The sequence below is a fragment of the Agelaius tricolor genome, unplaced genomic scaffold (genome assembly GCF_023055355.1).
Source record: "Agelaius tricolor isolate 1412-34295 unplaced genomic scaffold, bAgeTri1.0.p SCAF_9, whole genome shotgun sequence".
Classification (NCBI taxonomy): Eukaryota; Metazoa; Chordata; class Aves; order Passeriformes; family Icteridae; genus Agelaius; species Agelaius tricolor.
This window is the reverse complement of record NW_027269269.1, coordinates 36766028-36790528: the sequence shown is the minus strand read 5'-3', so window position 1 is coordinate 36790528 and position 24501 is coordinate 36766028.

The following is a 24501-nucleotide window of genomic DNA, read 5'->3' as shown; positions in this document are numbered from 1 at the left end:
TTATTTATAAATAAACTTACACATCTGATTCAAAACCAATACAAGAGTACACACTGTAAAGCAGGGCAAGCTCAAGTGGGTGAACCATTAAAGATGAAATTTATGTTTCTGTCTATTTTCACAGGATTTTATAAGGGTAGGTCTTCAGGCTCCTGTCTGCATTAAAGTCCAGCCAAATCCATAAAACGAAAACAACGTTAAACAACTTCCCAAAAGACAGAAGCAGCCTTTTAAAGATTCACAGGAGTACTTTTTCTGTGTCTAATCCAAGCGGCCAGCAGGGTGAGATTGATGGGCACTGGCAGAGATGCATTTCATGAGGCGGCTGTCTGCTGGATGGCATTAGAATGGAGCTATCTGTCTTCATTGTGCTCCATTAACATGCCCCTCAGATCTATCAGGAAAATGTCTGCAGTACTGGCTTATAAATTATTACCTCTGACAGTTAAATACTTTGGACCATATTTAGGAATATTGCTCACTGATAGTTCTTCACTCACCTACATGTTTTTACAGTTTAATTCACATATATGCTTCAAAAACCCAAAAGAGATGTTTTGGATTTTTTTCCTAGTGTAAGGGGCTTTCTAGTCTGTGTGTGGTAAAAATGATTATCCAATTACTTGGCTTCAACAGTGCAATCTATAGAAATGTGTTCCATGTCAGAAGAAAATAAGGGTTCACTAACCAGGATATATCTTCCTTAAAGTATTAGATTTGCCTGCAACAATTCATTGAAAGGTGAACAATCAGTATATGAAAATTATTATCATGATAATTTTCAGTGTTGAACATAAACCAGACATTTGTCTTAGTTGGTTTGTTTTCATTTGTTCAGCTTTGTGAAGTCTTTAATTCTCTTTTCTATTTTGCCCCCACTGATTACATTCTATTAATAAACTTTCAGAAGTATGAGTATGAACCAGTCTTTACACAAAATAAATATTTTAAAGAAACCACAGTATTTTACCCTGTTATCTTGGACCTGAAGTCCAGAGAGTCTTTAATAAAATAAATTTTATTCAATTTATGTTTAATTCAATACCCTTTCAAGCTGCATAGCCTGCAGCTTGTAGTGGATTTTTGAAGAGAGAAAAGAGAGGTAGAAGAGAGTGTTCAGTGTTTGATAATGACCATTAAAATAATAATTTTTATTTGCTATCCAAGGCAAGTAGGTTTTAAACTGAAATGTTTTAGTCTGTTTTAATTAATAAATAAATCCTAAGTTATTTTTTTTTTCCTGCTAAAGTCCCCCTGGGGAAAGCTTTCCTGTATGGAATACAAAGACACTGCATGGCAGTGTCAGTGGTCCAGATGGGATTTCAAGAGTACTTAGGTGTTTCCTAAGAAGTTTCACTTAGATAGCTTAACTGGTTTGTTGGTTTTGGGGGTGTTTGTTTGTTTGTTTGGGGGTTTTTTTGTTATTGTTATTGTTTTTTGGTTTTGGTTTTTGGTTTTGGGTTTTTTGGTTTTTTTCCTGCTTTCTAGCCCATTTCATGAAGCATGAAAGCAATTAGGAAATAAGCAAGTGGTAAGATATAGATGAGTTCCAAACCAGGGGGTTACTGAGTTGACTGCACTGGGGACAGTAGCTAGGAGGGATATATCTAATAAGAGAAACGGTTTAAAAAATCAGAAGTATACATGAAAAAAATATAACTTGATAACTTAGGAATCCATAACCAAAGAATTAAGTTTCAATGCAGCTGAAGAGAAAAAAGAGTAGGACAACCACAAAGCTATTAGAAAATATGAGCATATTCCTGTGAGATATGCTTACAGGAGAAAACCCAGCCTAAGTTAACATGAAGGACTGAGTTTAAAACATCCAGTGACTATCTGGTTCTCCTCCAAGCTATAGACCACATAAATGACAGCTGAGGGAAGATAAAAGGCGGGGGGGGAAAGGGAAAATAATGTGGTACTTGAATAAGGAAGTGTGCTAAAATCTTGCATTTATAGCACCAATATATGTCACTAGTCACTGTTTTTTGGTCCTGCATAAGAACGATATAAATTGAAGAAACTCTCCTCACCTCAAGTTTTAAGCTTTGAAGCCAAGATCAATTACCTCTTGTCTGCTTAGACCTCACCTGGAGTCCACAGGTCAGGTCTGGAATCCACAGCACTTGAAAGACATGAGGAGGCTACAAAAATGACCCCCCGAGGTCTGCAGCACAGTCCAGAGGAGGCTACAAAAATGACCCGAGGTCTGCAGCACCTCTCCTGTCAGGAGAAGCTGAGAGAGTTGGGATTGCTCAGCCTGGAGAAGAGAAGACTTCAGGATGACCTTCCAGGAGCCTTCCTGTGCAAACCTTCTGGAAGGGCCTGTTGTGACAGGACAAGGAGTGGTGGTTTTAAACCAAAACAGAGTAGATTCAGATGAGACGGAGGACTGAACTTTTCTTGCAATGAGCATGGTAAAATACTCACTGAGCAGATTGCTCAGAGGTGTTGTAGATGCCCCACCTCTGGAAACCTTCAAGGTAAGATTGGACAGGCTCTGAGTAGCCCTGCTCATTGCACTAGGATTGGACAAGAAGACCTTTAAGGGACCCTTCCAACCCAAACTATTCTAGAATTCCATGAATGCATAAAATTCAGCAGCATACAGCTTAGATGGGTGCTGATACACTTTGCTCTAAGTTTTTATTCTATGACACCAGCTTTTAAAGCCATTGTAACACTGAAGTAATTTTTTTTTTCTCCTTCCAGATATATATCTGGTAAGTTACATTCAAATTTAGCTCCTTAATAAGAAAAAGGTTTTGTTTTTTTTCTTTGTTTCTGGGATAGCACCACTTGTAACATTAAACATGCATAGCATTTAGAAAAGGTCTCATAGACATAGGTGCCCTCATATTACCAATCATCATTACGGAAACTCACCAATAGAGATGATAAAATGCAGAATATAAGCTTGCCTAATTTGAGAATGTAGTTGGTAAAAATAATTGGAAGATGACCCTTTTAACTTTTCACAGAAAAACCTGTTGCTTTTATTTTAAATTTTTTTTCAGGCTAAATTCACCCCTCCCCCCCACCTCTAGTTAGCCACTTGACACAAAAGATCTAACTCAACTTAAATCCATGCTGGAAGAAGGACAGGATATTTAAGTATGAGCAATGTTGATTGTGAATGAAGTGTCTGACATGTGAAAATCCTAGTTTCAAACTCAGCATCAGAAAACTCCCAAGTGGTTGGAAATGATGTTTCCTGTTCAAGAAGTATAAGAAGGAATTTAATTTTTCCTGTGATGACACAAAAGTACAGCAAGCAGGTTTAGAGGCATTTAAAACCAAGGATTGTTCAAACAGACAAAGAAAAAAATAAAAACCAACTTCACCTCAGGTGGCTTACAATATGGATTGTAGGGAATATACAATGAGAGACTACACAAATACAGAGAAATTAAGGTAACAATTTAAGCTACATGAAGATAATATCCAGCTTGCGGAACCTGAGTAACTAATAAAGCAGAGGTGACAACTATCTATGTAAGTGTGAATATTGCTAACCCATATCCTCTGAAGTAGTAGAGGAGATAGTTTTGAGGTTTGGGTTTTCATAATTTCTGATTCTACATATTATGGTCATGAAAATCACTAATACCTAAGGCGTTAGAAAATCCTTCCATGAGCAAATCCCGGAGTTATGTACTCTGAAATACCAGAGACATACCACTTTTTTTTGAGGATGTAAGTAAAACAAGGCATTAAGCTGTCAAGAGAAGAGACTAATTGGAAAATCAAGAGGAGATAATGATAGGCAAATGCCGCAGTTTAGATGTTCAGAGAAGCAGGCAGCACTCACAGGAGCTCTTTGCAGTTACACGATGGGGAGATGCAGAAAAAATGAAAGCAGGGTAAATATCATTAGAAAAACTGTTTTAATTGCAAATGCAGTTACAGGCATTACTAGATGTTATAGGTGCATCTATTTTTAGACTCCTATCCATATATTTGGGCAAGGTATGTGAGCATTTAGATATGAAATTTCTGAGATAGTCTGAATGATAACAAGACTTCATGAATCACTGCCAACAAAATTTCACTCTAGCCTACAACTTCTGAATGCTTGTTTGCCTGCTCAGCCAGCTCAGTCAGGAGTTCTTCATTCTGCTCTTAAACTTAAGAAAATCTGACCATATTTTATTGAATTTGATTTTATTGAATGCAAATACAAGTGTTTCCCAATTGAGTAATTAATGGAAAACTCTCAGTTTTTGATAGAATTCTTCAGGACTGCAGTATGAACAAATACAGAACAGTCTTCCAGAGGCAGGATTCCTCTCTCTGGATTATGGCATGTATTACTTTTCATGGAGAAACAAAAAGAGCAAGGAAATACAAACTTGTGATAACATGTGCAGGAAAATTGTGTGTTAATGTTTCGTAAAGCTGATGCTGCAGGCTTGAGCACTTACATGCAAATCTAAAATCTTGAGAGCTTACATGAAAAGGTAGAAAAAAGTCTCTTTAAATTAAAAAAAAAGGGAACTTTTTTCCACTTTGAATGGCTGTAACATTATATTTTCTGCCTGAAGGCTGTGGGAAGGGATGATTACTATTTTCTAGTGGCAGCGTGTGCTGCCATGTATTTTTCTTGACCCAGTATTAACACACATCCATACTGAATACACCACATACAGAAGCTTATTAAAATGCAAACATACACATGCATAGTTTTTTTGATGCTAAAAAGACTCTGTACAAGTGAAAAGGTTATGTTTTTGCTGACTTCCCAGAATATAAATCCTGTCTGTAGCTTTGATATTAACTGAGGACCAGCTCTTGGAGGTTTGGAGGTTCACCTCATTCTAAACAAATATTATTGAGACACCATATCCTTAATGTCTGTGTGCCTGTGTAATTAGGCATCAGGGAACTGGGAGAGAGTGGTGTCATGTGAACTGTGATAGTACAAAGGTGGAATGAAGAGGGAGAGCTGTTCCAGGTGTTGGAGCAGGGATTCCCTTCCAGCCCCACAAAAGCCTAAGGCGGAGCAGATATAAAACCCATTATCATGGCCAATTATCTTCTTGCTTAAAATGAGTATGCTTCCCTGATAGTATTGTAAAGGAGAAATATTCCCAGTAAATGACAAATTATGGGTGTATGGAGGGAGAAAAAGATTCTGAAGATACTAACTTAGTATTTATTTTAATTTATTCTATTTATTTTTTCCATATCAGACCAGCAAAGTGCCAAAAGAAGGTAGCTAGGCAATCTATCTTATCCAAAGAATGGAAAAATAAAATTTCACATTTATACATCCAAAGAGGAATCAGGGAAAGAAAGAAAGAACAAATTTTCACTTGGTTCCTTTCATTCTAGAATATTTTCAGTCTTTTTATTACAGTTGCGTTGCAGTTACATCTCTACCAAAGAATGGTAATATTTAGAATTAAATCTTATCTCTGTCGGTCCTGGCTGTATCAGATGTATTGCCCATTTATATTTTTCTGAATAAATATTTTCAAAACTGAAAGAGCTCATTTCTGAAAGGTCTTGGTTTGTTCACATAAAAGCAGTTAAGGAAAACTTTTACCTTAGAGTTTTATGTCATAAAAGATAGAAGATTGAAATATTTTGTTACATTCTCAGTAATAAACTTCAGAAAACATAACAAACATCTAGACATAAGCAGATAGTTAAAGTCCTATTTGCTATAAATTTACATATTTAATAACAGGTTTTTTTTGAAGTTTTATACATTGCAGCTAGTCTTAGGAGAAGTAGATTACTAGACAGATTTTTTTTTGTTGTTTTAAGTAAAGAATATTCATATATGAAATAAAATCTAGGCAAGGAAAATAAAGCATGAAAGAGGGAATTGGTCCAAAAGATTTCATTTTCTCCAGCTGTGAAAATGATCTGCTAGAATACCAAGAAATCAATAGTTCAATTGATGGATAGTCAACCTTTTTAAATAGACTTCTTGTTTTATATCACTTCTAGTTTTATAGACTTGTGGTTTATAACACACATAAAAGATACAAGCTTTGTTTAATTTGGAATTTTCATCAGTCTTTGAAAGCCTTCATGCTTAATTCATATTTAAATAATGGCAATTAGTATCTGAATTTCCATGACACGATTTGAGGATAAAAAAATTACAGAAAACCTTCAGTGTCAACTTAATTACTGCAGCATTAATTATGATTGCTATCTTGAGGTCTATTCTTTCTCTCAGAAAAACTGGAGTGCTAAACTTCAAAGGTGAAAGTTCTAGTGATTCAAAAAGATTGATATCTGTCTGCTCTCAATTCCATTATTTCCTATTTCATTTAAGGAACATACTTATATAATGAAAGTTGCACAGAAGTTTCTTGAAAAGTAGCAATTATTTTAGAAGCAATGTTTTTGGAGTTGTCTACTATTTAATTAAATTGGGGATTGTTTGCTTTTTCTTGTTGTTGTTGTTTTTGTTGTTTGCTTTTACTGACCTCCAAGTTTCCTATGCTGCCAAACATATAATTTTCTTATCACAATAGAACAGAAAAATGCAAAGTGGTGTGGGTAGTTTCCAATACTTTATGTGAGCACACAGTTCTCCAGAGATACAACTATGATGAAAACTAATTGAAAATTCCCTGGAGTTCCTTAGGTACCCCTGAGTACTTGAATTTCCATGCAGAAATTTCTTTCTGTCAGTCCCCTTGGGAAAACATAGAAATAATGCAAACTATTCATCCTAGAAGCAGACAACCTTTAAGGCTAGTCAGTACTGACTATGATCTTTTTTTCATGTCCATCATCTTGAATACTCCACAGCAATTCCTTAAGTAATCATTAAAAATGTGTGATGTGCTTGCAAGAACCATTATTTAAACATCCTTCTTATACATATTCCTAAAGGGAAAAAGTGCTGCAAGCAAAATACAGCAGTTATAAAATTTTGTACTTCATAGAACCACAGAATGGTTTGGGTTGGAAGGGGTTTTAAAGACCATTTTGTTACAACTCTGCTGCCATGGTCAGGGACACCTTACACTAGACCAGGTTGCTCAGAGCCCCATCCAGCCTGGCATTGAACACTTCCAGGGATGGGGCAGCCACAGCTGCTCTGGGAAACCTGTGCCAGGGCCTCACCACCCTCACAGGGAACAATTTCTTCCTAATCTCTAATCTAACCCTACTCTCTCTCCCTTTGAATCTGTTGTCTCTCGTCACTCCAGACTCTTGTAAAAAGTCTCTTTCAATCTTTCCCTTTGGCTCCCTTCAGGGACTGGAAGGCCACAATTAGGCCACCCCAAAGTATTCTCTTTTCCAGCCTGAACAATGCCAGTTCTCTCAGCCTTTCCTCCCAGCAGAGGAGGGAAATGTTCCCATCCCTCCTACTCCATCCCTCTGGTCACCTTGGTGGCCTCCTCTTGATCCCATCATGCTCCATCCCTCTGGTCACCTTGGTGGCCTCCTCTGGCCTGGCTCCAACATATCCCTGTGCTTCCTGTGCTGAATGCAACATTGCAGGTGGGGCCTCATATAAGTATCAAATACACAAACTTCAAGAGTGTTTATATGGGGAAAATCTTAACAACAGTCATGGATTTTTCTTTTCCCAACTTGCTCCTGAGGACAGGAATGGATAGCACTGTATTAGATAAAGATAACAGAAGAATAGACTGATTGCAGTTTATGTTGATGATATACTCCCTGCCTTCACTTTCTTCCTCTTGCTGCCTGAATGTTTGTTACAGGCAATTAAACAGGTGATGGATGAACCCTCAGCTCTCAGATTTTACTGCAAACTATACAAAGTTTGAAAACACTGCTATGTGTTATGAATTATGAGCCCTTACTGACTAGTTTGCATTTTGACTGGCCTTGAATAGTTTTACATGTGTGAGAAATAAAGAGCCCACAATAAGGGTAGATCATAAAGAAAATAAAAATTCTTTACCAACAGGTGAAAAGTACTAAAAACTCTTGCCATGTTTTTTCGTTTGGATTAACCAAATCCTGTGCTGTGTTTGCTGTATATCTCCCTGCAAGGGAGAATGGCAAAACACACTTACATGTTTCTCAGTTCAAAATTGTTGCTACTGTGTTCAGGAACAGAACTCAATCCCATAAGATATAAAATTCTGCAGATAAGTTTGCCATTCCAAATATTTTCATGTTATGAGATGCACAGCCATAAGAGCATGTGTGCACTGCCTTGATCCACACCTGCATTAAGAACAGCTCTTACCTCACTTGAAATCGTTGTACCACTTGCTGATGACAGTCATGAAAATAGGCATGGACTTCTTTTATCTCATTTGCTGCTCTTTATGTTACCACAAAAAATGCAGAAAAAAAATCCCATAAACAGGAGAGAAGCTGAGTTTTATTTGTTCCTTTTTAATTTCATGCTTTAGGGAAGTAAAATAAACTAAACTAAAAGCGTCATAAAATTTGATGGGCAGTTGATTTTCTTGCCTAAACTAAGAAGAATAAATCTCTGTCTTCAGATTGCTCAGGGAACACCTCCACAGACCCTTAGCTTGTAATCCAACTGCTATCAAGAAACACTGTTGGTTTCCTGGATAAGTAATGCTTCTATAAAGGATTTAAAATTTCAGGGATAATTTTTCGCTAAAACACACAGGTCCCAAGGTCCTCTGTTCTGTGTCTGGGATTTGTGAACTCACAGTATAATTGGTCTGTTATTTGAATTTTAATTGTTTGGGCTTTGAATCTAATTAATTTTAATTAATTTCAATCCTAATATATTGAAGTTTTCCTTATTTGACTGTTTTCTTAAAGGTACTTAACAATGAGTAGAAGATACAAAACGAAATCTTTCAAAAGCATTAGAAAAATAAAAGCATTTCATTGTTCTTTACCAGTCATGAGTTATGCTCATGACTGGCAATTAGATCCATTCAGGATGACAAATATTTCTTTACTACTAAGTTCTTGCTAACAACTGTGTTACGTGAATATTTTTGTAATATTTGTCTGTTTTCTCTAGTAAAGCATAGCAGGGGGATATAATGTAATGCTTTAATATGCTTCAGAATGTCAACTGATATTCTTTAAAAACTTAATTCCTGGTATTTTTTATATTCATTTATTTTTAAATGCCTCAGAAAAACATAATGCTACTAGGATCTATAACAGAGCACAGAATAATTTTAGTAGTTATTTTATGTAAATATATCCAAAGAGTAATTCTTCCAAGCACTCTAGTTGCTTTAGAGATTTTGTATGAACTCATTCTTTTCTGTAAGGTATGAAACAATTAATTAGCAGTTTAAATGGGTGTCCTAAAAAATTTGAAAGCTGAACACATTCAAAATATGTACTAAAATCTTAATACTATTGGAATTAAGCATTTTTTAGAAAAAAACATGTTTAAACATGGTCCAGAAAAAATGTATCATCATTATGAACATATACAACTTTTAAATATATATGCAAGTTTTTCCATTGTTATTAAAAAGAAACACTGGGCTTCATAAGAGGCAGAGAGGCTTCCCTGATTTTCCTCAGTGGAATCATGGCTTAAGCCTCCAAGACTCCCATATAACATATAAGGAAATCCTGCCTCACAGTCAAAGGAGAACTCATTACTCAGCGTGAAGTGTGATCCTAGCATGGTCTCCTTTCTGCACAAGTATTAATCATGCTCATCTTTGCTGTAATAAGATGCTAAACACTGTCATTTAGCACTGCAGCAGTACAAAATTAAACCTCTCTGTACACTGCTATGGAAAGGCTACATTTCATAACAGCAGAAGGCTGGGCCCACTCACTCTCTTTTATGAAAATACTTTTTCCCATGATGCTAATAATTTTATTTTTATGGATATAGCCCTTTGTGTAATCAAATATAGAGCTTGATCTTTTGTTTATTGCAGGATTGAAGCCAAAGAAAATAGATGTCTATTATTAGATTTCATTCTGGCATAATTAAATTGGTTTAGGGTACAATTTTCTACAGAAACTGTACATTTTCCAGTAAAACCAGTAATATGAAATTATGTGTAGAATTTGTCACATAGCAGTGCCTAAAGAAACAACTCTGTTGGCTTAAATGTATAACAGAACAGCTGTGCCAATTTGAAGGAACTGTAGTGTGTTAACTATATCCATATAATTATATTGGTATTATTTTTGTATGAAAATAAGTCTTAAAAGGGCTAACAGTTTGGTACAGGGAAAGTTTAATCAAGCTTCAGAAGAATGAGCTAATGGAGTGTGCCTGAAATGCACAAAGAGAAAAATTAGCAGAAGATGAATTACAATGCTAGTAAGAATATTAGTAATGACAGAAAGCTTGAAGAACATTTTTAGAAAGGTAAAAAAAAAAAAAAGCCCAAAAAAAGACAACAACCCAGACAAAACAGACCTTGAAACCTGAGTTTTCATTTTCTTTGAAAGGATTTGTAACCCAGGTCTGTGAACAAAGCCATTATCATGAGTAAGGCTTGCAGAGAAGTTAGAGGTACAGAACTAAAAACTACACTTGGAAGAATATAATTGCTTTGTAAGATTAATAGTATTCAAAATGAGTTTAAAGGGAAGTCATTGACTTTTTCATTGTAATGTTGTAGATGTCAGATCATGTACCTCTGTTCATCCTTCACATGTCAGATCAATTTTGTCATGAGCTATGCTTTCTTTCCAGTAAAATTGAATAAGAATTACTTGAAAATCTTACATATGTATGTATATGTATGTATATATGCATATATATGTGTATAATGGTGACATATGTGGCATATGTTCAGATACATCTCCAACAATGCTGACTTATCTCATCAGGCTATTTTTGAAATGTGATGTAAAGTAATCTGAAAGGAACTATATCTTATTAGAGAAAAGGACTGCTGCAGGAAAGAGTCAATAAAGTCAAGCAAATAAGTCAATATTAAGCTTGTTGAAGCAGTGTGACGGATTTATAAGCAATTGAAGCATAGTAGGACCATTTTTTTCTTTTTTCTTTTTTCCTTTTTTTTTTTAATTAGGAAATGCATAAAAGTATGTGAACATAGACAAATTCATGTATGTGAACATGGAACTAGATGCAATGAAGGAATCCATCCCAACCTGCAGGGCTGCATCAGCTCTGGGCTCCAGCACAGCAAGGACAGGGACCTGCTGGAGCCAGGCCAGAGCAGGCACCAAGGGGATCCCAGGGATGGAGCAGCTCTGCTGGGAGGAAAGGCTGAGAGAACTGGGATTGTTCAGCCTGGAAAAGAGAAGGCTTTGGGAAGACATAATTGTGACCTTTCAGTACCTGAAGGGAGCCCACAGGAAAGATGGAGAGAGACTGTTTACAAGGGCCTGGAGTGACAAGAAAAAATCAGAATAAGTTTTGATTAGATATTAAAAAGAAATTCTTCTCTGTGAGGGTGGATGAGGCCCTGGCACAGGTTGCCCAGAGCAGCTGTGGCTGCCCCATCCCTGGAGGTGTTCAAAGGCCAGGTTGGATGGAGCTCTGGGTAACCTGGTCTAGTGGAAGGTGTGCCTGACCACAGCAGAAGGGTTGGAATTGTATCTACAAGGGCCTTTCCAACCTAGGGTTTTTATTCTATGATCTATTATCTTTAGAAGAAGAATGAATAATTGGTTGCATTCAGGTTGGCTTAGTGTATTAAAATTAATAGCATTCCCACTTATATAGGAAAAGAGAGAAAGTTTTGGAACTGTGTGCTAGGAATGCAGCAGATGGAATAAGCAAAACTCACCCAAAATGCACTTTGTGGATGCACCTGGTATGGCACCATCCATGCAGGTATATTTTCTTAAAAAGATGTTTTTAAAGGGAAATAGATGAGGGGCAACGTCCTGATCAACGGTGTGTTACATTTAACAGATAAAGATTCATGTCTCACTAAAACTGAATTACATTTGTTAGTATAAGATAAATTAGTATCATCTTTCCAATTTACAATTAGAAAGTCTTTAGGAAAATTTTGACAAGAAGAACAAGCAGAAAATTTTCATAAGACAAAAATTGCACTAAAAATCTTATAAACAAAATCATAACACATTCTATGTGTTGTCTGGAATTGGCTTTTAGTGTTATTAATGTTTTAGAGGATAATGAAATTATAAAACAGTTATTATTGCTAGTATAGGTACAAGGATGCTAACATTGAATGCTCAAAGCCCAAATCTTCTCAACTCTATTACTGAAAAGCTTCATTACATCCTTGAAATCCCCATAACAGTCTTAATGCTGTTATTCATTAACTTTATAGTATCTTTTGGGTGTTGTGTTCATTCTTCCAATGTTACTCCAGATCCTAAGACTGACATAGCTAGTTTTCTTCAGTGAACTGGAAAAGACTTGGAAGGAGTTTGCAATGAGTCATCAAGCATCTCAGTATTTTGCTAAAAGTATGATGATAACGGTCTGAGGCTGACATGGCTCAATCTTTGCATGACTCCTTATGTACATCAGAATTTGCTTAGACATATAATTTTCTTAAATTTGTGGTTTAGATGGTTTGTATGTTTTATCCATTCTTTCTAATATGGTTTGTATGTTTTATCCATTCTTTCTAATCTCTAAAGCTGTTTTCACCTGATCCATGCTTTCATAACCGGCAGCCACGTTGAGTTTTCTCAGTCTGAGGCTTGTGTTGACATATTTTATCTGTATTTTTTTATATCACAGAATCATGAAACTATCTGCTGAACCTCAACCAAGTCAACCATTGCAAACACAGGTGCTACATCCTTTTATTGATTAAAATATTTAAATGATTTAAATATATTTGGATTGAACAGCATTGACTCTAACATTTCAAAACAAAGACTTCTTGTTCTGAGTAGAAGAACTATCCTAACAATTGTGCTTCTACTATAATATATTTCAATATTTGAAGTTACTATAATTAAAGTAAAAAAAAAGTTAATTCCACTAAAAAAAAAGCTAATAAAACTTATGTATAAATATTAGCAATGTCAGATTACCTCAAAGTTTCAACTACACTGTTGTTATTTATAATAATTAACAAGAACAAAAAAGTGGAAAAAAAACAAGCTCCCTAATAAAACAGAAGAAAAATTCTATTTATTCAGAAGTTGAACCCATATGAAACATATGCTGGCTTGGCTGCCCCAAGATGTTGGTTTTACTGGATATACCAAGAAAGAGACAAAATTACTTGTTCTTCTGTTTCCAGCGTACAATTTATCTCTGTGACCCTGGAGAATTCCACTGCTGGTATTCAACTGTAACTCAAACTATCTGACAGAGAATATTTTGTAGAAATCAATAATGCTGAATGTATTAAAGATAACAATCTCAAGAGAGATTGTTTTATGAGTAAACTGGGCAGTTTCAAAGTACTCTAAAAATCCAGTAAAGCTTTCATTTTGCAAATGAAAACACATGTTTTGAATATTTTTATGGCAATACTTTATGAGGAGCTAAGAAGAAAAGAATATTAATATTATTTATACATTCCTTTTAAAAAAAGAAGTTCCTCTCCAAAGACTGTACACTTACTTTTCACCTAATAGCTTCAAGTGTTTTCACTTTGGTACTATTAAAAGCAAGGTTGGGTTTTAATCCAATAAGTGAATGTATACAGTGGCTCTGATCTAGACCAGATGTTATTAATATACATAAATTGTATATATAAATATATAAATTTGTATATTTTGCATATAGACTCAAATGCTTTCATGGTCTTGGAAAAGAAAAAACAAATAGAGTCAGAGGAATTTCTAGCACTCTCAGCTTGACAGTCTACCAGAGCTCCAAGCAGGCTCCAAGTGCAGAGCAATAAACAATTTTTGCTTTGGTTTTATTTTTGTAACAGTTCTTTTGAGGTCAGCTTTTCATTTCCTTCCTTCTTGATGGTGTCATTGTTGTTCAATTTTTATCTCTTTTTATACCATTATAATTATCTGTTTAAGTTTTATTCCTAAATAGAGACACCAGAATTGTTTTTCTTTGTGTGCCTGGCTGCAGATTTGTCTTTCTCATATTCATATTCACACTCAGATAGCACCTGAGTGTGTCTCCTATCAGAACTGACATTAAAATATCATTTTACAAATCAATGGATATGAAGGAGTACTCAATATTTTGTTGTAGTAATTTGACTATCTTTTCTTAATGTTTAATACATTAAATTCAGGTTTTAAAAGGCATATGGTTGTTTCCTGGTAGCCAGTCAAGAAGGCTGTCCTAGAAATATTTACAGTTGTGTTTGTGATTGCAACATGGAATAATCCCAGACATTGCTTGTTTTCAGGTGTCTGCAGAAAGGATCAAAACTATCTGATAGAAGGAGATTAGAAATGCATTTTCATTTCACTCTGCCTCTTCCATAAAACTTTATACTCAGTTGTCTATCCCAGAACTTAATAGTTATGGTGATGTATTTTTTAGAAGTATAAATCTTTTCAGCCATGTCTTCAATTAAGTTACCTCCCCTAAATCCAGCACACTTTTTCAAATTTGTGTAAAATTTTGGAAAGAAATCACAGAAACACAGTATCTCCTGTTAGGCTTAAGAAAAACCCTCAAGAAGAGAAAAGATTAATGACCTCTTTTAGAAGTTCAATTTTTGATTGTGCCACATACAAAGGCAGATCTTAATTTTACTGCCACACATTAGTACAGTGAATGATGCACTAATTTCTTCATCAGGCTAGACAATCATTTTGGAACAGCAGAAGCTTGTCTTCTTTAGATATCAGGTGATATGTAATGTTGTGATACCTGGCAAATATATAGCTATTCCTTCAGATGACTTTTACATAAATATCTCAGGACTTTCAATTCTATTTGCAATAGTATACTTGAATACCTGGGTTCTTGTAAAGCTTAATTTAATTTGTACTTAACAGGTATATTTATTAAAAATATCCCAGAAAGCAATGACTGTGGGCTCTAAAATGTTGTCCTTTTTTAAAATGTTTCTTTCAAAACTACTAAATTATGTGGTTCTTGTAAATAACATTAACGAGCATTTCACATTTTCGTAAGTAAAAACTTCAAATAGTATCAAGGTGACCAACCCATAGGAGAGGTTCAATGAATTTCCACTGACCAAATGAATTACTCTAAAGACTTTGATGTGGCAATGTCACTTCCTCTCCCTCTCACTACAAGTTTACACCTTGTCCTCCAAGCCTCTGTGCTTAGTATCTGCAGAGTATCTGCAGAGGATATTTTGCTCCACCTACAGTGAGTTGCTACACTGGAAAGTTAACCTAATGGTTTGTTGTGACCACAAGTCTAGCTCTTTAACAGGAAAAAAAAAAAAAAAGAGATAATTTCACTTCTACCTCTTGTTTACACTAAAAATAGATTGCTTTTCAATCACATTCCATTCTCATTTCAGACATAGCATGTTTTTCTGCTCTTAGTATTATTATTTCTGAAATAAATTAGATGACAGAAATGTTTTCCTCTGTAAATTCTTGCAAGTCTTGTTATAAGACCTGAATAATAAGCAGTTTTTCTATTCTCATCACATATTTCCTCATAATTTTGACAATATAGAGGAGAAAAAAAAAGCTACACAAGGCACAGAAAACTTTAAATATTCTCTTTGATGGAAAGAAGTTTAAGAATATTGGGACAGATGAAGAAAGTATGAAGCCAAGTTAATATGACATCTTTTATAGATTTCAAGATATTGGAATAAACTTAGAAGTCTATCACACAGCAAAAATTGTTTTGCAAATAACTAGACATCTTAATTGATTTCCAATGGTACTTTATTCTCTGTGTTTGATGAAATATTGTTTTGCACTTGTTTGTAGGTCGTTTCCCTCATCTGAGAACAGAAGAAATAAAACCCCCAACTTTAGAACCAAACAAACAGAGAGCAATTTGTACTGCATTTGGGACCCTGAATTGATTTATTGGTACAGTTATTTTCTTACCCCTTAATTTTAAATAGCTATCACTATTTTTATAGGAATTTTATGAAAGCAAAGAATTCACATTTAAGAAAAGCTCTTCTGAATTTATGGTTGAATTCCTTGGGTATATGTTTAGTTTGTAATTCACTTCAGATGGTACAATGCAGTCAGACAAAAATCAGAGTTTGTTAGAGTGAGAGGACATGAGAACACAACAAACCCCAACAAAACCACAGCCAAAACCCCAAGCCTTTAGATACAGGAATTATTTTCATCTGCAAGTGATTCTTTGTGCTAACTGTAGAAATTAATTGGCATGGGACAGAGGTGCAGGGTATAGAATTTGAAATCTTTGAATACTTGTTTCCTGTTTGAGCTGATCCAGGTCTTCAAAAGTCATTTCTAATTTCAGCAGCTGCAGTCAAAATGAGACATGAGATGAAGTGGTTTTCCTTTCTGACAAGAAATATTTTCTAACAAAACTTTGTCAGGGTTTTTGTTGGTTTGGTGGACAGGTTTGGGGTTCTTTTTTTTGTTTGTTTCTTCATTTTATTTTGGTTTTTGTTTGCTTGCTTGTTTTGTTTGGTGTTTTTCCCCCATTATTTTTCTCTTTAACGAGATCTCTTGACATTTAAACACTTCCAGAACTAAATCATAATTATCATTATGTCTTGATTTAAGAGACACGTAATAATTTTTCCTGCAAAAAGGAGATAATCACTTTTCTCTGAATATAAAAAAAAATCTATTGTTAATTATACTTTATATTGTTATGTTATGCTTGATATTTTTGTCTATCGTTTTAAGGCTGCATTCCATGGACAAAGAAAGAGACTGGTTTCCTGATGCGGATTATAGGAATATTTGGGATCGGAAAAGGAGTATGAAAATGGAAATGAGCTGCCTTTGAGGAAAAAGTGTGGTGTTTGGGTTTCCTGGGGTTTTTTTAAGTGGGCAATAAGCCTTGAAATGCCTGTATTTGGGGGATTGGAATATATTTAGGAACGTGGTAGTGAGTATATTTTGGCTTTGTGTAAGAAGGACATCTTGAAATGATACCTGTGAGAATGCACAATTTTAACCAGAAAGGTTTTGATGTGCTATAAATATGTTACTACTTTGGATGTTACTCTGCATGCTACTCATTTTTTTTCTGACAGAACGTGAAGCATGTGGATATATAAAGTGCTAAAAATTCATTCTATTATTTCATTCATTGATTAACACCCCCATAATTAATATTTTTATAGTCTTCAAGGTAAAAAGCAATTAATGTCGAATCTTATAAATTATTTAAATATTACTTACCCTGTCTTTAATTTCAGTTTCATCTGATTTATTGTGTTTTAAAGCTCCTTCTAATCATGGTACATATTGTTATAGTGGGAGAATTCACAATGATTACAAAGTTTCATGCCTATACTGATTTAGATTTTCTTGCTTTAATAAATGTGTAACTTTCTATCAAGGATGGTGTGATGTAAGAACTCCTATAAGAATCCTTTAAATTTTTCCCCCCAAAATACAGGACCAAGACCTTTCTGCATATCAGTTTATTGAAACCAGAAGTGTATTTCAAGAAAAATACACAATTACTGTGCTCCTAAAAATAATCCTTGTTCAAGACTTTTTCATCTAGAAACCAACTTCATATATCCTTATGTCAGAAGAATTTCTAGATTACAATGTGGTTGAGAATACATTTTTATATTTAATTTTTGAAAACATAAATATTAGGATAGTTCAATTTTTGTGTTTAAAGCTTCTGAGTGTGTGAATTTGTTGGTACAGTGTACAAATGGCAGACTTGTCACAAGCTTAGATTAGTATTAACTTGTATATAATGTCTTTTATAGATCCATTAAAGCACATATTACAGTCTATCCAATCAGGTAATTACAGGGTGGGTTTTCTGCTATTTTTGTTATCATTTTATAAATATTATTGATAGGTAGTGTCCAGACATTTCAAATACTGTCTAGAGTTTAGAAAATATGAATGTAAATTTTATAGTCATATAACAAGAGAACTTTTTTTCTTTCATCCCACTCCTAAGCATTTATCTAAGCATGTGCCTGATACAATTTTTGACAGTAATGATATTAAGCGAAATCTTCACCTCCAAAACGAAGGAGGCTTGAATTTCTAGAAATGCATAAACATAGGTAAAGAGAGGTGTGTAATACATATAAATAAAGATCTGTCTGGTTAAAACATTGAAAGACAAAAAATGGTTATTCATACTTTGTTAGGTTTAGATAAGATGTTAGAAATAAATTCCTCCCTGTGAGAGCACTGAGGAGATGGCATAGGTTTTCAGGGGAGCTGTGGATGTCCCATCCTGGAAGTGTTCAAGGTCAGGTTGGATAGGGCTCAGAGAACCCTGGGATAGTGGAAGGTGCCCCTGCCCATGGCAGAGGTTCCAACTCAAACCCCCATGATTCCATGATCTTCAAGTATTTTTAATTTCAGTTCAATGTTTTTATGTGTCACTAGTTCTACAATTTCACTTCATGAGGAAATATAAATACTTTATAGAAATAATTTCCTAGACATTGGTTTCTACTTTTGGTCTAGATTATTTTTTTAAAGTCTTAGACTCCATAAAAATCATTGTATTAGGGATCAGGATTTATGCATTTGCCTCTTTGAAGAACAGGAAAGTTTGCACCAATGAATCTTATCCAGAAAGTTAAAATCACCTTCCTGTACCTTTTCCCACCAAAGAAGTAAATGACCTGGTTTTGAACCTGTATCAAAGAATAGCTTAATATTATGTAAATCTGATTAAAAGATTAATAATTTTTTTAAAAATCAGTTTGTCTGCAGTTTTAATTTAGCTATAAGTTTATCATCCCTAACCGCAGCAAGCCTTGCTTCTGAAGACATCACCACTAATTTTTCTTCTCTGTTTGCTTTTAAAAAATTATGTATTTAGTTTTCCAATGTTTCTTTTGATAATTGACACAGTGCTTTATATTACGACATAGCACTTTTTTTCCAGTCATATTATTTTTTCTGATCAAAAAATTCTATTTTTGATAAACATAACATTAGATCTTGTTTCCCAGTTTAAAAAAAATTATTATTTTTACTTTATTTCTCTAATAATAAAGTAATGAGTAATAAAGTAACATAGTTACAGAGTTTAAGCAGCTCCAGATTTGACAGTACACGTTCAACCCTCCTGATAATTTGCTGGTTCCTGCTCAGATAAACTGCTTAAGAATAAGTTCTTTTTTATCTGCTTGAGTTTTTATATTTTTCACTGGAGGCTATGCAAGTTACAAAATAGTAATGCTTCCACCAATAATGAGAGAACCTCCATATGGCAATGGTCATGTTGAATAATTAGAAAATATTTGCAATCAGACAAAGAGCAATGCAACATTATTGGACTGTCCTTTCTCAATGAACAGATGAATGTTGTGTCCTAAGCACATTTCTGTTCATGAGCATTAATTTTTCGTAGAATCATTGAATCATAAAATGGTTTGAGCTGGAAGGGACATCAAAGAGCATCTGCAATGGGCAGGGACACCTTCCACTAGACCAGGCTGCTCAAAGCCCCATCCAACCCGGCCTTCAACCCTGCCGGGGACAAGGCACCTTTGCTCTTGGATGGCATCTTCTATTTCTACCAAGAACAATTTCATTCTTTGAGCAATATTATTTTGGCATGCTGCAGTCCAGGACACAATATCCAAATGCTTTTTTATGCAGTCTGGCAAAGCATCTCCAGCTTCTGGATCACCTGTACCAGGAAAAAATCCCAGGAAATTCTTACAGAGACACAGTCAGTTGCAGTTCATGCTCTAGAAATAATTGGGCTTTAATTCTTATACAACTTTTTAAATTGGGTAGAAACTTTAAAAAAATTTTAAGCATGTCATCTCTCTCCCTTCTTAGAGCTCTCCTTCAAGCTAAAGGAAACTGTAAAAATGGACAGTAAAGCCTGCTGGACAAGCCATGTTCCACGCCATTGGAAGAAAATAGTGCTCACACTTTCTCATTAGTGCTCAGGAATAGTAAGATTAAGCAGTAAGAGGTGTTTTTTGAGAAATATTTCTAGCTCTTCTTCCAAGTGAGCTGACAAGTCTATTCCTGTGATAAAAGCAAGTTTAGAAAAAGTAAATATGGATGTCACCTGCCATGGCTTACTTTCCAAAGGAGGACGTTGCTGGCAATGTAACGCTGGCTGTACAATTTCACAGTTACTTTGTGAATATCTGTTAAATGCATCGTGTGTAAAATTATCACGTCTTGAAAAACTAGCATGGAAGCCTTTGCTGGCATATTTGGGTCACCTCATGCATTTCTTCAGTATTTGGTATTTGCAGCACCTTATTTCCTTTTGTCAGTTATTGTGACGCTTCTTGTACCTTGCATCTCGATTATCATTTGGAGTTCCTCAAAATTTCTGCAGTGTTGAGACAGCAATCCTTGTCAGACTAAAATAAATCTGAAACAACTCTTGTTATTTTTCTTCTGTAGGAGAAGGTAATCACAGGGTCTTCTGAAGGAATATTTAAGTATGAGATACAAAAGTTATTAAATTAGAATCCTCTGCAGTCTCTTTTTGACCATAGCAAAAAAAATACTGTGCATTTTTTCTTCTCCAACCTCCCCACTAATTTTCTTTTTTTTAATCTAAATTATTCCATCTACTTGGATAGGGGATTTACTATGTTTGTGTCTTCTTACAGTTTTGGGATTTTTTTTGCTACTGGTTTTGCTTTCACTTCTATTTAATGCACATTGCAGACAATACACTGGGCTGCCTTTCTGGTCAAACCTGGAATACTGGTCAAGGCTACCATGGAACATCCAATGAGAGAAATGGCTTCTGTTTCATAAATGTGTACCTAAAAGCAGAACTTGAGCCACATCTTGCATACATGAAATTAAATATTTTCTTTGAATTTACTGCTTTAAATAATTATGAGAAGTAGCATACTAAAATTGTTCTCTGTACCTCTGTACTCCCTCAGTGTCTAGAAGCCAGATAAGAGGGGATTGAAGTCCAGTACTGTTTGACCCTTTTGTAAAATCACAATTCCTGGCTTTCTTGCACTAGGGACCTACCAGTAGAAAACTATGAAAGGAAAAACAATTTCTTTTAAAATGATGATTTCTAAAGACATACAAAATTATGAATTTTCAAAGATTTTTCAAAATTTTGAAATTTTGTCAGAATTTTTCATTTAAATGTTCTTCTATAAATGTAAATATTAATTTTCATTTTTCTTGTTTGAAATTCAGGGTTTGGAACAGCTGTATTTTGTTTTAGTTTGTTGTTTGTTTTTTTTTTCCCCTACAAAATAAATTTCTCACATTAATTTGAGATATTTTCAATAGAACAAGCTAAAGAAAAAAATCCAAAATTTTTCATTTAAAAAATTTGAGGTTTTTTTTTAGAATTGCATCAGTCTCCAGAGGAAAACAAATATTAAAAATAAATTTAATTTTTTTGATTTTGACTTCAACAGTATAGTTTGATCTGTTTTTCTGGTTTCAGAACGTAAATAGGACCCTTAGTTCTTCAATTTCTATCTTTCTGAGCTCTGGCCAAATATAGCTTTGACTTGCAGTGATGAGTTTGTGTGTCTCCACTCTTTCTGTGTGTTTCTTTCCATTGCAAATTAGACATTTCTATTTGATTTGGGAGGATGTTTTTGTGGATATGTACTTTTTGTTCCATCAGTGTTCAAAGCCAGGTTGGATGGGGCCCTGAACAACCTGGTCTAGTGGAAAGTGTCCTTGCCCATGGCAGAGGGTTGGAATGAGGTGATCTTTAAAATCCTGTCTAACCCAGACTACTTTATGATTCTATCATTCCAGCTAAAAGTACTAATCTTTCTTTTGAGAAATAATTCTAGTCCTGCTTTATGCATCTATTGTACTTTAAGTAAATAATCATACGTGTGAAAGAAAATTTTATGTAGCAGATGCCTACTGATCCTGAATATTTAATATTGTACTTAAAGCCATAATATTGCTTTTATCTCCTCTTCAATATTTGTTATGCTTTTTTTTGTATATATTTTCTATTTCTCTGCAGATAAATCTTGATTTAACTTAGTAAAAAAATAAATCTCATTGTCTAAAGCTGGAATATATCCAGTGTTTTATTATAGGTCATCTATCTCTACCTTGCATCCTAATTAATTAATTAATTGCTGAGTGATCTCTCCCTGTCCTTATCTTGACCCGTGAGTTTTTTGATATATTTTTTTCTGCCCTGTACAGGTGATGAGGGGACTGATAGACTGAATTTTGTGGGTTTCTAGCATCCAACCAGGGTCAACCAACCACAGTCAGTCAATAGTCTTTAAATAATGTGGTGGAAAATATCTTGGGCAAGAAATATTTATGTACCAGAAAACCACCTAAGATTGTAGTAGTAGTGTGCCTCATGTAAAATATATTTAAATCCACATAAACACAGATGTAAAATAGCTCTATTCCAAAGATCAAATTCTCCTGCTCTATGTGTTAGCACAGCTCCCATGGGCACCCTTATGACATAATTTACATCTCAACACAGTTAGTCTAACTTAATTGCGTCTTTGTGTATAATTAATTATATTATCAATCTGTCTCCTTAATGTTCATTTGGATTTACAAGTTTTTATGATATTAGAAGAACAAAGAGGAATATAAAAAGCTGTGGATTCTTACCTTGGGTTTTAATACATCCAGCAGGTTCAGACCCGTGAGAAGAACACAAAAAAAAAAAAAAAAACAACCAAAAAACAGGGAAGAAAACAGGGAAGACTGTAGGAAATATAATTAGGAAACGTATTTTGATGTATTCCAAAACAAATTTTATCCACTTGGGTATCTTTTTTTTACTTTTGTTGGCTTCTTCTTAATTACTGCGTTCTTTAATAAAACAATGGGAGTGGTGGGAAAGGATGCAGTGGGGATTGTTTTTCTGAGGAAAAGTTTTTAAAAAAATGTTAGGATGTATGTGATAAAAATTATCACTTTGGTTTATGATTTCTGTTTGTTTGGCTTTTTTACCATGCAGAGAACCTCATATATATTATGTACATTCATGTACATCTTACTCTGTCTTCTACCTTAGCTACCGTATCTGCAACCTGTGTATCCTGTAAATTCACTCTTACACTAAATTTATACTATCAGATTTTAAAAAGAGAGGCCTTATCTTTAACTGAAATTATTTAGTTTGTGAAAGACCTGGATAAAAAACTGTCTGACACTCTTCAGTTGTCATTTACTCTGTTTTAATTCTCAAAAAGCCTAAATTATATTTTGAACTACAGTTTCGTGTACCTTCAATCAAGAAAATTTCTGTGAACAAAGAGAGCGTTCACACTGATGGATAGAGCACAACACCCATGCTGAGGGAATTGACATTAGAAATTGCAGGAATCTAGTATGAAACTAACCACCTTTAAGGCCTGCAGTGAGAAGTAATCACAACAAACAAAAGAAACCTGAAATAGAATATAAAGAGACTGAGATGCAGATAGCTGAAGATATTTGACCTCCAGCGAGATGAATTCCCACTCAAGCTATCTTCAAGTTCACACCAGTTTCATTCAAAAACAGATTTTGAGCATGATCTTACTATTCAATTGTTTAAAAATTGTTTATGTTGAACAACAAATTTCACACTGTAGTACCTGGACCTTCACAAAGGAGAAGGTCTATCTATTTGGGAAGAATTTCTTCACTGAAAGGGTTATCTAGCATTGAAATTGACTGCCCAGGGAAGTGATGGAGTTACCATCACTGAAAGTGCTCAAGAAATGACTGGATGTGGCACTCGTTGCCATGGTCTGGTTCACAAGGGAGAGATTGGTCAAAGGCTGCACGATATAATCCTGGAGGTTTTTCCAAACTTAATAATTCTGTGATTTTCTGATTCTGTTTTCCCAAAGGACAAGAAGACTGTGCACCAGAAGACAGCCAAACACAACCACTGATGCACATCACTACTTTCACCTGTTTTTTGTATTTACCTCTCTGGAATTACTGCTGCCATTTTTATGAATACCTCTTGGGTCTCCCAATGCAGTTGCTCACTCCATATGGAGGAGTTCTGGCTCATACCACTGTGCTTCCTCCTTTTTTTAGAGGCTGATCCTCAAGGACTGGGTGCAGAGAGGGAGCCACAGCACAATCCTACTGCTGTTATAGTCCAGGCAAGCTTCCTTCAGGAGGAGATGCTGTGATGGGAAAGGGATCTTTGCATGGTGTGAGCATTACCTGGGAAAAGTACCACGAAAGCAGCTGAGCCCACAGAGGTTCTTGGATGCTGACTCAAGGGCTGTTCCACTGTGTGGTGTCAGTACATAAGATATGGAGAGGTGCAGTGTCTGGCTGAGGTTATCCAGGAACAATATGAGGAATTTGATTACAGAGCTTATGAGTCAGCCTTCAGTCACTTGGTTAATAAACCATGATGTCTCTCTGAAGCAAAGTTAGTAAGCTTCGTTTAAACTGTGACATGACAAGTGCCTTTAAAAAAAAAATCTAAGCAAATTATCCCTTTTTCATTGAATTTTGTTTAGTAGTGAGATAAGCTTTCACAACTTACCATCATTCCCTTAGAAAGCTTTTGCTAAATATCTCCAGTAATTTCCGCACTTCTCTACAAACTGAAAAATAAAATATGTGCTTCAGATTAGGTTGTTT